At 47.6% G+C, this 12,544-nt stretch overlaps 1 long non-coding RNA gene across 1 annotated transcript; it reads left to right on the top strand.

Moving 5' to 3' along the window:
• Positions 1 to 1,478: 1,478 nt before the first annotated feature.
• On the top strand, positions 1,479 to 2,607 carry LOC308168305. Its single transcript, XR_013937727.1, has 3 exons — positions 1,479 to 1,549; positions 2,062 to 2,172; positions 2,473 to 2,607. It is a non-coding gene; the product is annotated as an uncharacterized lncRNA (long non-coding RNA).
• Positions 2,608 to 12,544: the final 9,937 nt, after the last annotated feature.

A 12,544-nucleotide genomic window follows, 5' to 3' on the forward strand; every position in this document is an offset into this window, starting at 1 on the left:
GTATTCAAAATGGCCGAGGTGGGTGTTTAACCCGGTCTTCCACTCGTCCCCCTCCCTGATGCGGACTAGATGGTAGGCGTTACGTAGGTCCAGCTTGGTGAATACCTTGGCATGGGTGAGGGGTTCGAAGGTGGAGCTAATGAGGGGAAGGGGATAACGGTTCTTTACAGAAATGTCATTCAGAGCCCGAAAATCAATGCAAGGTCTGAGCCCACCGTCCTTCTTGGATACGAAGAAGAATCCAGCCGCGAGGGGAGAGGAGGAGGGCTGGATGATACCAGAGTTGATGGACTCCGTAATGTAGTTACGCATCGCCTCCTTTTCAGGGAGTGAGAGGCTGTAAAGTCTACCTTTAGGAAGGGTGGCACCAGGCAGGAGGTCTATAGGACAGTCATACGGGCGATGGGGTGGAAGGGAGAGTGCCTCGTCCTTGCTGAACACCTGGGCTAGGTCGTGGTAGATGGGAGGAACCCCGGTGAGGTCAGGCGGAGTGATCTTAGACTTGGGGTCGCTAGAGGGAGACAGGGCGGAGCGAAGGCAGGAGGCGTAACACGTACCTCTCCAGCCTAGGATCTGGCCCGAAGCCCAGGAGATGTGAGGTTCATGTCTCTCGAGCCAGGGTCTACCCAGCACCAGGGGAGACGTGGGGGTCTGAAGGACAAAGAACCGGATCTCCTCGGTATGATTCCCGGAGATCGTAAGAGATATAAGCCCAGTGGTGTGGGTGATAGTTCCTAGGGAACGGCCATCAATGGCCCTAGGCATGATGGGGCGGTCTAGAAGGACTAGGGGGATGCCCGCCTGGCGGACTAAGTTTTCATCGATTAGACAACCATCAGCCCCGGAGTCGATGAGGGCGCCGACAGACAGGGTGTCCTTCCCCCAGGTGAGAGTGGCAGGGAATAGGCGACTGGGGGTGACCTGGGGCTGAGAGAGAGAGGTGTTGCTCACCAGTATGCCCCCTACTGGTGAGCTGGGTCTTTTGGCCGGACAGGACACGCCCGGATGATGTGCCCCTCCTTGCCGCAGTACAGGCACTGTTTGTTGAGAAGCCTCCGTTCTCGCTCCTCTCGCGAGAGCCGAGAGCGGCCGATCTTCATGGGCTCCCCAGACCCGGAAGTAGCCACGAGAGGAGGCAGCATGGGCAGAGAAGGGGGCGGGGTCGTTCCGGTGTAAGTACCGGAATTTCCGGCCTGCGAGGTTTTTCCGACCCTACCAGATCCGGTCATAGGTTCAGCCCTTTCCGGCCATAGGTAGCGCTATGATTCGCTGACGACGATGATTTCCGATCACATGATGACCGCCATTTTTACCCATCAGTAATTTAGGCTGTTTATAGATCTAATCTCTGTAGCGACCTTAAGATACATGGATGTTGCGCACGCACCCGCGCGCGACTGAGAGAGTTTAGGTGAAAACAAGATGGAGTTTGAGTTTCATACAGCACTGAAGTTTTACATGATGCATGGTATGTATTTTCCTGGCATACCCAAGGCTGGACACCTTAAATCAAGGATTCTAAAGGCGTCCAAGAATTACTTGATGAAAGGTAAGTCAGTGTGAATAACTATGTTATATCCACTCTTGAAGCCACTGCTTGAAATGTCGAAAATGGCGAAAATGCATAGGCCTGTATCAAAATTGAGTGTCTCATTAAGCATCTGCTAACTATTGTGTGCATAAAACCTGTGGCTTTATATTTGCACTTCTAAATGAATGCTGTATTTTCCTGCTGCATCAGGTGAGGAGTTGTACTATAAGGACAAATACAAGGACAAACATCGCTTGTTGGTGTGCAACAAGGATGGAGTTCGTGATGTCCTGATAGTAACTTTCTTATCTGACTTGAGTTCTTGTCCATCATCTTTCCCAATTATGACAAGATTATCATTGTTGGAGACCTCAAAACCTACTTATTCAATCTCGCCTTTTAAATGTCTGTCTTTATTGTTGTTTCATCTGTTCTATTGTTGTTTTATCTTATTTGCTCTCTGTGAAGCACATTGTGTCACATTTTTGTGAGAAATGGGCTATACAAATGAAGTTTGATTTGATCTGAAGGAGTGCCACGACAACCATGGGACTGGGGGTCATCCAGGGAGACGCCGAACGCTGGAGAAGGTGACTGCGTCCTACCTCTGGTCCACCTTGCGGGAGGATGTCATAAAATGGGTGAGTTTTTGATGTTATTAGTGCATGATGTGTGTGAACATTGTAATTTATACACTGCCCATTAGCAATGATCTTTTACTCAAAGATCTCCAACTCTTGTGTAATTCTCATACTGACCACAATCTGATTCTGCACTGGAACACCCAGACCATCATACAGGCCGCAGCCCCTCAACCACAGCGGTTCTGCACCTAAGGCACTAAGCCCAGCAGCTGACCACCACCACCAACATGACGCCTCAACCACATCAAGAATTCTCTGACTCTAGATAATTTCCTCTGAAATGTCACTGTTTTAAAGGTTGATGAGTGCCCCCGCTGTCAACATCATGAGAAAATAAAGACAGTTGCACCTGTACTCCATCCCATCCAAGTGAAAGAGGCATGGAGTGTCCTGGGGATTGATCTCATTGGTCCACTTCCCACCACTGCAAAGGGCAAAAGGTAGCTACTGAATGTTGGGCAGAAGTATGTGTAACCCCTTTTGGTTAAAGCTAGTGAGATAAGCTGACATCATGTATTGGATAAGTCAATAAAAGTTATGAAGCAAGTTTTTGGTGGACCCCATGAGGAATAGCTGCTGCAATGCTGTAGCTAATGGAGAACAATCTGCATTTTTCATTGCAGATACGTTCTGACTGCAACCGACCTCTTCAACAAGTGGGTTGTGGCAAAACCCCTCACCACCAAAACAGCCAATGAGGTGTCCAGGAAGATAATCAACATTCTTCTTGACTTTGGACTGGTAGAGAGGATCATTACCGACCAAGGACGGGAATTTGTGAATGAGGTACAGTTATCTATATAAGACACAGTGTATGTGATGTGTGACATTTGATAATTGTAATTTAATCAAATTTAATTGCATACACTAATGCATCTGCAGGTCAACCGTGGTGTTTTTGAGGCTCTGGGTGTCAAACACTGCATCACGTCACCCTACCAGGCCAATGGACAGGACGAGCGCACAAACCGCAACGTGAAGACTGCGCTTGCCAAGTACTGTGGGGAGGGACAGAACGACACATGCTATATTTCGGTTAACCTACACAATGTTTTTACTTGATTCCAGCTAATTTGTGAATGAATACGTTTTTGTTTGTGTATGGTTAATCCATTTTTATGTAAATATGGTTTCATGCTGTATTGATTTACAATAAATTCATTGCATTTCATTAAATCGTGTTGCTTTACTACAAAAAACACATCTGATTGAGGAAGACTACAAAACATTGAGAAAGGATTTGGTAAACCAAGTATTTCTTGCGTCATATGGTAAGAAGAGGGGTGTCCATAGTAATTAATACATCTCTACCATTCTCTGAAGAGAAAGTGATAAAAGATAATAGGAGAAGATATGTAATGGTTGACCCTATTACATTAACCATAGCTAAAGGTAATGAATCTTTTTTTCATTTCATACCCTAACTCTAACCCACTCTACCCATAACTAACTCTAACTCTACCCATACTCTAACGAATTAAAATGATTAACAAGCATAATGGCACAGATAATGCAGAGATGTGTATATATACAAAGGGTTGAAATATATGTTATTATTATTATTATTACTTTATTATCACATAACAGCTATTTGAAGCAAACTATGGAAAATGTATAACTGAGTAGTGAAATACTCAGAAATAGTGAAATACATTCTTAGAAATGTCTACCGTGTCATAGTAATTAATACATCTCTACCATTCTCTGAAGAGAAAGTGATAAAAGATAATAGGAGAAGATATGTAATGGTTGACCCTATTACATTAACCATAGCTAAAGGTAATTAATCTTTTTTTTCATTTCATACCTATTAGTTTACTCTAACGAATTAAAATGATTAACAAGCATAATGGCACAGAGAATGCAGAGATGTGTATATATATACAAAGCTGTATAGAGCTGTACAGAGCTGTACAACACACGCTGTCTCAGGAAGGCCTCCAAGATCTCCAGGGACCCGACCCACCCTGGGCACGAACACTTTATCAGGCTGCCCTCGAATAGGAGGTACAGGACCCCGGCCGCTAAGACAAACAGACTGAAGAACTGCTTCTACCACAGGGCCGTCAAGGCCCTGAACACAGCAAAGGCCTAAGTTCTGGGCCCAGGACAGTCCGGACGGATTGTATGGCAGCTAGTGCTGAGGCACAAACATGTACATTTCAAGCCTGCAAACTGTGACACTTTAAAATAACGTGAAAAAATACTTTTGTGCAATATGACAACCCTAGTTGACTATCTGTGCAGTATAGTACAGTGGATTGTGTACATAGCCTTTATTTATGTAAACCAGCTCCTTACCTTCTTGTGATTTTATGCTTTTTCTAATTATTATTTTTTTTCCCCTTTCCTAACACCAGGGGAGCTGTCATGCCAAAACCTGCCGCTTGCCAAAAGCTGCCGGGGGTGCGGCGCACGCGTCACGACCAGCTGGCGACTGTGACTCGTCAGTCTAGTGTTTTTGAAACCTCCGTTTTGACAGCCCATTAGCGAAAAGCTTTAATTTGCCTCTACAAGTGTTAATATGTCATTTTATGAAGTTTTAATGTTTTCAGGCGAGAAAGTAACCATATATATTCACAAAATGTATCCGGTTTATCAAAATAACCCGTTTATATATGAAAACACATATAATGCTATCGCGTCTCCACAGGCTAAAGTACAACTACACTCATATCCTCAACTTATGTCCTAATCACACTACTGTCATACAAGTCGTACCTTCTCCTTGACATGGACATACACACCTGCTACCTTCTTTGAAAGAAATCGCGATTTATTCAGTGAAAACTAGTACACCATTCAACATAGCATAACAATAGCATAGCATTCGCGGACAGTCAGGCAATGCACCTAGCACAACAATAGCATAGCATTCGCGGACACAGTAACATAGACAGATAGACAGCTAGACAGATAGACCGCTAGACAGATAGACAGCTAGACAGCTAGACAACTAGACAACTAGACAGCTAGACAACTAGACAGCTAGACAGCTAAACAGCTAAACACCAAGACAGCTAGACAGCTAAACAGCTAAACAGCTAAACAGCTAAACAACTAGACAACTAGACAGCTAGACAGCTAGACAGCTAAACAGCTAAACACCAAGAGCTAGCTGTCTAGTTGTCTAGCTGTCTAGCTGTCTAGCTGTTTAGCTGTCTAGCTGTCTAGCTGTTTAGCTGTCTAGTTGTCTAGCTGTCTAGCTGTCTAGCTGTCTAGCTGTCTAGCTGTCTAGTTCTTTTCTTGGATACAATGTTTACTGTAGTAAAAAAGAAATGCATGTATGAGGACAAGAGCTCACCAAGTATAATTCTCCTCCTTCAATCCAATGCTTCCATCCTTTGTTCTTCTTCTCTCCCCTCTGGACACAGACCAGCTTGTCATTGTCCCACTTAACAGTTGACTGTGTAACATACGTATACTGGTTCTATTATTGTTGAATTTGTGAATGATATGTTACTCCCTAACTATTATTATATACCTGATTGTAACCTGTACAGTTCTTTTGCAAACGTTATCCCCTGAAGTGTTGTGTATTTATATATAAAGTTTATTCTGTTTTCTGAATCAGTGTGGACTCGTGGTGTGTTTGTTCATCGTCTGACATTGGCACGTTTTATTACGATATCAACTACTATACTAGTCCAAAAGTTACATATGACTGTACTTATCATAACTGTACATGTCCTACTCTAATGAATCTTGAACGAAACGCGCATTTTTTTTATTAAGTTGAATTGCTGAGTTGCGTTTGCAACTTTATGAGAAATGATCTGCTGATCAGACCTCCGTTTCTTTCTTTTGAAACCGGGAGCACTTAACCAATAGAGAACGGAATAACTGGGCTTAGAAGAGATGTTGTTACCTATGGCAGTGTATAGAGCCTCTCTATGTGTTACCTATGTCAGTGTATAGAGCCTCTCTATGTGTTACCTATGGCAGTGTATAGAGCCTCTCTATGTGTTACCTATGGCAGTGTATAGAGCCTCTCTATGTGTTACCTATGTCAGTGTATAGAGCCTCTCTATGTGTTACCTATGTCAGTGTATAGAGCCTCTCTATGTGTTACCTATGTCAGTGTATAGAGCCTCTCTATGTGTTACCTATGTCAGTGTATAGAGCCTCTCTAAGTGTTACCTATGGCAGTGTATAGAGCCTCTCTATGTGTTACCTATGTCAGTGTATAGAGCCTCTCTATGTGTTACCTATGGCAGTGTATAGAGCCTCTCTATGTGTTACCTATGTCAGTGTATAGAGCCTCTCTATGTGTTACCTATGTCAGTGTATAGAGCCTCTCTATGTGTTACCTATGTCAGTGTATAGAGCCTCTCTATGTGTTACCTATGTCAGTGTATAGAGCCTCTCTATGTGTTACCTATGTCCAGTGTACTAGAACCACTCTAACAGGAGTGTTTGTCCGTGAATAACACCGGCTATGCCCGGGGTAGAAACACAAGACTATAGCTGGATAAGGTCTACAGGTCTACACGGTCATTTTAAGCCGTCGACCAGCCCTCTACGACCACGGGAAGTCATGTTAAAAGTGAAGATACTTCTGTTAAACTATGCTAAGCTAAACATCGCTAATCGCTAACTCCCTCCTGGGCCTTAAAGTGACTAGTAATAACGTTGTGAAAAAAACCGTCAGATCAGATAGATATAAGGGTTATTTTGATAAACCGGATACATTTTGTGAATATATATGGTTACTTTCTCGCCTGAAAACATATTAAAACTTCATAAAATGACATATTAACACTTGTAGAGGCAAATTAAAGCTTTTCGCTAATGGGCTGTCAAAACGGAGGTTTCAAAAACACTAGACTGACACGTCACAGTCGCCAGCTGGTCGTGACGCGTGCGCGTGCCAGCTGGTCGTGACGCGTTAGGCCGCACCCCCGGCAGCTTTTGGCAAGCGGCAGGTTTTGGCATGATAGAGCCACCCCTCCTAAATTTCGTTGTTTGGTACCTGTACTGTAGCAATGACAAATAAAGTCCATCCAACCATCATCCATCCATCCAAAGGGTTGAAATATATGTTATTATTATTATTATTATTACTTTATTATCACATAACAACTATTTGAAGCAAACTATGGAAAATGTATAACTGAGTAGTGAAATACTCAGAAATAGTGAAATACATTCTTAGAAATGTCTACTGTGTCATGATTACAAAGATACCACTTGAACACACACACTGTGACACATTGGTCACACGCGCGGGCACACACGCGCGCACGCGCGATGCGCGCGAAACACACACACAACACATAGTTTCAGATCTACTAACGGGTCTTCGTTGTCATCGTTGTCATCGCGAATCATAGCGAATCATAGCGCTACCTATGGCCGGAAAGGGCTGAACCTATGACCGGATCTGGTAGGGTCGGAAAAACCTCGCAGGCCGGAAATTCCGGTACTTACACCGGCGCGATAGGTAGTGGGGCGCGTGACAGCTCGCTGGACACGGTCGGTGCGTTGTACCTGGAGGCGTGCATCCATCCTAAGGGCCAGGGTAATCAGCTCATTAAGGGTGCCGGGATCGTCGCGCACATACCCTTTATTGAGAAGAATGTAAAATGATCTCTTGTTACAATGAACGACCATGTGATCATGTAAAACACGTGTTGGGTCTCATACTTAATGTTATCCAAGTGAAGGAGAATACTTTATATTTCACAGGTGTAGGAAGCCCCGCCGTAAAGCAGGGCATAACAAAAATTAGTTGATACTCATAATGTTCCTCTCCACAGAAATCTTTAGTAAAAGGTGTTTTTTATTGGTTTTTATAAAAACGCAACACCGTGTATACAATCAATTAATCAAACAATCAGACATTTAAGACATTTCATTCAACAACAACCAACATTAAACTAACTAAAGTGCTCAGTGTTCAGTGTATTGTCCAGTGTAGTGTAATGTTCAGTGTTCTGTGAAATCTTTAGTAAAAGGTGTTTTTTATTGGTTTTTATAAAAACGCAACACCGTGTATACAATCAATTAATCAAACAATCAGACATTTAAGACATTACATTCAACAACAACCAACATTAAACTAACTAAAGTGCTCAGTGTTCAGTGTATTGTCCAGTGTAGTGTAATGTTCAGTGTTCAGTGTTCAGTGTCCAGGTTCCAGTGTCGGTAGGAGGCAGGGGTAAAAAACCTGTTCGCTGTGCATCCGGGAAAAAAATTCCCCTGCAGCCCTCTAGTTGTAGAGCGACTACTATCCAGTTTGCCCACCAGTGCAAAGCCGTGGCTCCCCCACCTCCCTCCCCCGAGGGACCCCACACACCCGACTCACCCGACCCGCCCCACCACCGGCGCATCCGGCCCAGCCCACCCGGCTCAGACTCCTGTAGCCCTTCACGAGGCTAGCCGGACCAGGCGCCCCAGCGGCGAAGCAGATCGAGCACGCAGGCCGACCGGAAGCCCCCGAGGAGAGGCCCAGAGAGCTCGGCGCATGGCAGGCAAGCAGAGGCGAAAAACCTGTACACAGCTTATCCAGGGAAAAAGCTCCCTGGCTCTTCTCAGCTTGTTCCGGGCTGGGGGTTGGGGGTTGGCGGGTAGGGGACTGGGCCTGTAGCTGGGGGCCTGGAGTTGGGGGGGGGGGGGGCCCGGAACAGGGGGTTTGGGGTCGCTGAGTTGGAACCTGGGGTTGGTGCTGGGGTGACGTGGTGGTTCCCGCCGGTCTCTGCTCCTGGGTCTGGAAGCCTGGGTAGGTGTCAGAGCTGGATATGACATGTGCCTGAAAAGATACAGGAGTGAGAGAAGGGAGGTGTGCATGGTTTGTGTAGTGTGCATTTTGGTGTCAGGCGGGTGATCAGTACTTCCCTGTGACCCAGTGGTGTTGGTCATCCTGGTGCTGGTGGTGCTGGCAGAGACGGCTGGTTCGGCTGTGGGTTGTGTGTGGTGATATTCTGGTGAGGGTAGGAAGTGGGTCAGTGCTGTGTACATGTGTAGGTGGTGGAAGGTGCAGTAAACTTCCCTGTTGGTGTTGTGCGCTGCTCCTCTCCTGGTCCTTGTGATGGTGATACTGCTGACCAGGGCTTGTGCTGGAACGGTGGTGAAGGTGATAGTGCAGGAACTGGTGGTGTAGTGAGGTAGGCCCGGGGTGGGGGGGGGTTGGGCGATGCGGCGCGGCATGGGGGGCGGTTTAGAGGATGACGTCCTTCCATCTCTCCACCCCCCACACCGCTCTTGCTTGAGCCGGGTTATTTTTAAAGTCAACCATAGCATGGTCCCTGAGGAAGAGGGTGATTCTCCTCCTCAGGGTTGTCAGGTGGACGCTCTGTTTCTGATAGACCCTGATGTTCCTCGTCTCCCAGAGTACCTGCTTGACGGCGCTGATGATCCTCCACTGTTGTTGTAGTTGGGGGGTTGTGCACCCCCCGGGAGGACCATACAGGATATTCTCGCCCGTCAAGCGGGGCAGGGTCAGCAGGCTGTTTAGGGAGACAGAGGGAACAAACAGGGCCCAGACCCGCCTGGCCACGGAGCACTCACAGAACAGGTGGTTAATGTGTTCTGTGTCCGTGCATCCGTGGGGGCATTTCTCAGTCGTTGCGATGTGCCGCCTATGCAAGAATTCCCTAGTGGGGAGACAACCATGAGCAGCCATCCAGGCAATGTCTTTTTGTTTATTGTTAGTACATTTATGATTAATGTTTTTCCATACCTGTTTGGAGTCCACGGCTGTGCTGGCCTTGGGGTGAGTAATGGTTTCCTTCGACCTTATGAAGGTCATAATGTCTTTGTATTTCCATGAGGCCAGCCCAGCCGCGGACAATCCTGTCTTGAAGGCAAAGTCCCTCCATATCTTGTAGACTGGAGGGGGGTCCCAGCTGTAGGGCACAGTGTGATTTATTGATGCGGTCACCCTGAGTGTCCGGAGGATGGGTGTGGCATAGTATATTTCAAAGAACCTGGCTTTCCTATCTTTGTTGTTGATGTTGTTGATGAGGTTGGAGAGTCCCTGTGCCCTAATGATGTTTAGGATGTCTGGGACCCCTTTCCCCCCATTCTCCACTGTTTTGTACAGGGTGGTGCGTTTTAGTTTTTCCATCTGGCTCCCCCAGACAAAGGTAAACATGATCCTTTCGATGGTTTTGGATACTGCTCTGTCTGGGGGAAACACCCTGCCCAGGTAAAGGAGAATGGGAAGAACAATAGCCTTCAGGACCAGGATCTTGCCTGTCATTGTGAGAGGCCGTGCACTCCACTCACAGATCTTCTTTTGGACCTGGCGGATGGTCTCCTTCCAGCTGCCGGAGGCTCCTCCATCTTTCTGGTAGGTGATCCCCAGCAGCTTAATGTTTTCCGTCTTTACAGGGAAGGAGGTTGCCAGGTTCTCCTGCCAGTGCTGCGACAGAAACAGCTCACACTTACCCCTATTGATCAGGGCGCCAGTGGCTGCACAGTAGTCCTCCACCACTTTCGTTGCTGTGGAAATGGAGCGACTATCTGTGCCGACGATGGTAATGTCGTCCATGTACGCCACCACCTTGAGCCTCTCCCCCCGGGCCCCTGGTAGAGGGTAGCCCATGATGTTGGGGGAGCTCCTGATCTTCCGTAGGAACGGCTCCAGGTAGATGACGTACAGTAGAGGGGCCAAGGGGCATCCCTGCCGTACTCCAGCTTTGATGGGGAAGGGGTCTGTCAACTGGTTGTTGATCCGAACTCTGCTCGTGATGTTGTTGTAGCAGAGTTCGGTCCAGTTGAGCAGGTGCTGGGGGAAGTTCATGCCTCTCAGCACCCTCTGCAGGAAACCATGGCTAACCCTGTCAAAGGCCTTCTCCTGATCCAGGCTGAGAAGGCCTAAAGGGGACCTCCGCTCCTGGGAGTGCAGGATGAGGTCTCTCACCAGGAGCAGGTTGTCGTTGATGGACCTACCGGGGACGCTACAGGTTTGGTCAGGGGCTATAACTGAGGGGAGGAGGGTTTGAAACCGTTGGGTGAGGGCTTTTGTCATGATTTTATAGTCCACTGGGAGGAGATTAATGGGGCGCCAGTTCCGGAGGTCCTTGAGGTCCCCTTTCTTGGGGATCAGTGTGACCGTACTCTGTCTCATTGACTCTCCAAGCCTCCCTTCCCTGTAGACGGCTTTGAAGACCTCCGCCAAGTCCTCCTTGAGGAGATCCCAGAGAGTCTTGTAGAACTCTGCTGGGATCCCATCCGGTCCAGGGGCCTTGTGTGTATTCAAGGAGTGCACGGCCCGGGTGAGCTCCTCCGTGGTCAGCTCTGGGTTCTCACTCTCACCACCCTCGTGTGATCATGTAAAACACGTGTTGGGTCTCATACTTAATGTTATCCAAGTAAAGGAGAATACTTTATATTTCACAGGTGTAGGAAGCCCCGCCGTAAAGCAGGGCATAACAAAAATGTGTTGATACTCATAATGTTCCTCTCCACGGAAATCTTTAGTAAAAGGTGTTTTTTTATTGGTTTTTATAAAAACGCAACACCGTGTATACAATCAATTAATCAAACAATCAGACATTTAAGACATTACATTCAACAACAACCAACATTAAACTAACTAAAGTGCTCAGTGTTCAGTGTATTGTCCAGTGTAGTGTAATGTTCAGTGTTCAGTGTTCAGTGTCCAGGTTCCAGTGTCGGTAGGAGGCAGGGGTAAAAAACCTGTTCGCTGTGCATCCGGGAAAAAAATTCCCCTGCAGCCCTCTAGTTGTAGAGCGACTACTATCCAGTTTGCCCACCAGTGCAAAGCCGTGGCTCCCCCACCTCCCTCCCCCGAGGGACCCCACACACCCGACTCACCCGACCCGCCCCACCACCGGCGCATCCGGCCCCGCCCACCAGGCTCAGACTCCTGTAGCCCTTCACGAGGCTAGCCGGACCAGGCGCCCCAGCGGCGGAGCAGATCGAGCACGCAGGCCGACCGGAAGCCCCCGAGGAGAGGCCCAGAGAGCTCGGCGCATGGCAGGCAAGCAGAGGCGAAAAACCTGTACACAGCTTATCCAGGGAAAAAGCTCCCTGGCTCTTCTCAGCTTGTTCCGGGCTGGGGGTTGGGGGTTGGCGGGTAGGGGACTGGGCCTGTAGCTGGGGGCCTGGAGTTGGGGGGGGGGGGCCCGGAACAGGGGGTTTGGGGTCGCTGAGTTGGAACCTGGGGTTGGTGCTGGGGTGACGTGGTGGTTCCCGCCGGTCTCTGCTCCTGGGTCTGGAAGCCTGGGTAGGTGTCAGAGCTGGATATGACATGTGCCTGAAAAGATACAGGAGTGAGAGAAGGGAGGTGTGCATGGTTTGTGTAGTGTGCATTTTGGTGTCAGGCGGGTGATCAGTACTTCCCTGTGACCCAGTGGTGTTGGTCATCCTGGTGCTGGTGGTGCTGGCAGAGACGGCTGGT

This window comes from Nansenia antarctica (assembly GCF_963989245.1).
Source record: "Nansenia antarctica genome assembly, chromosome: 12".
Classification (NCBI taxonomy): Eukaryota; Metazoa; Chordata; class Actinopteri; order Argentiniformes; family Microstomatidae; genus Nansenia; species Nansenia antarctica.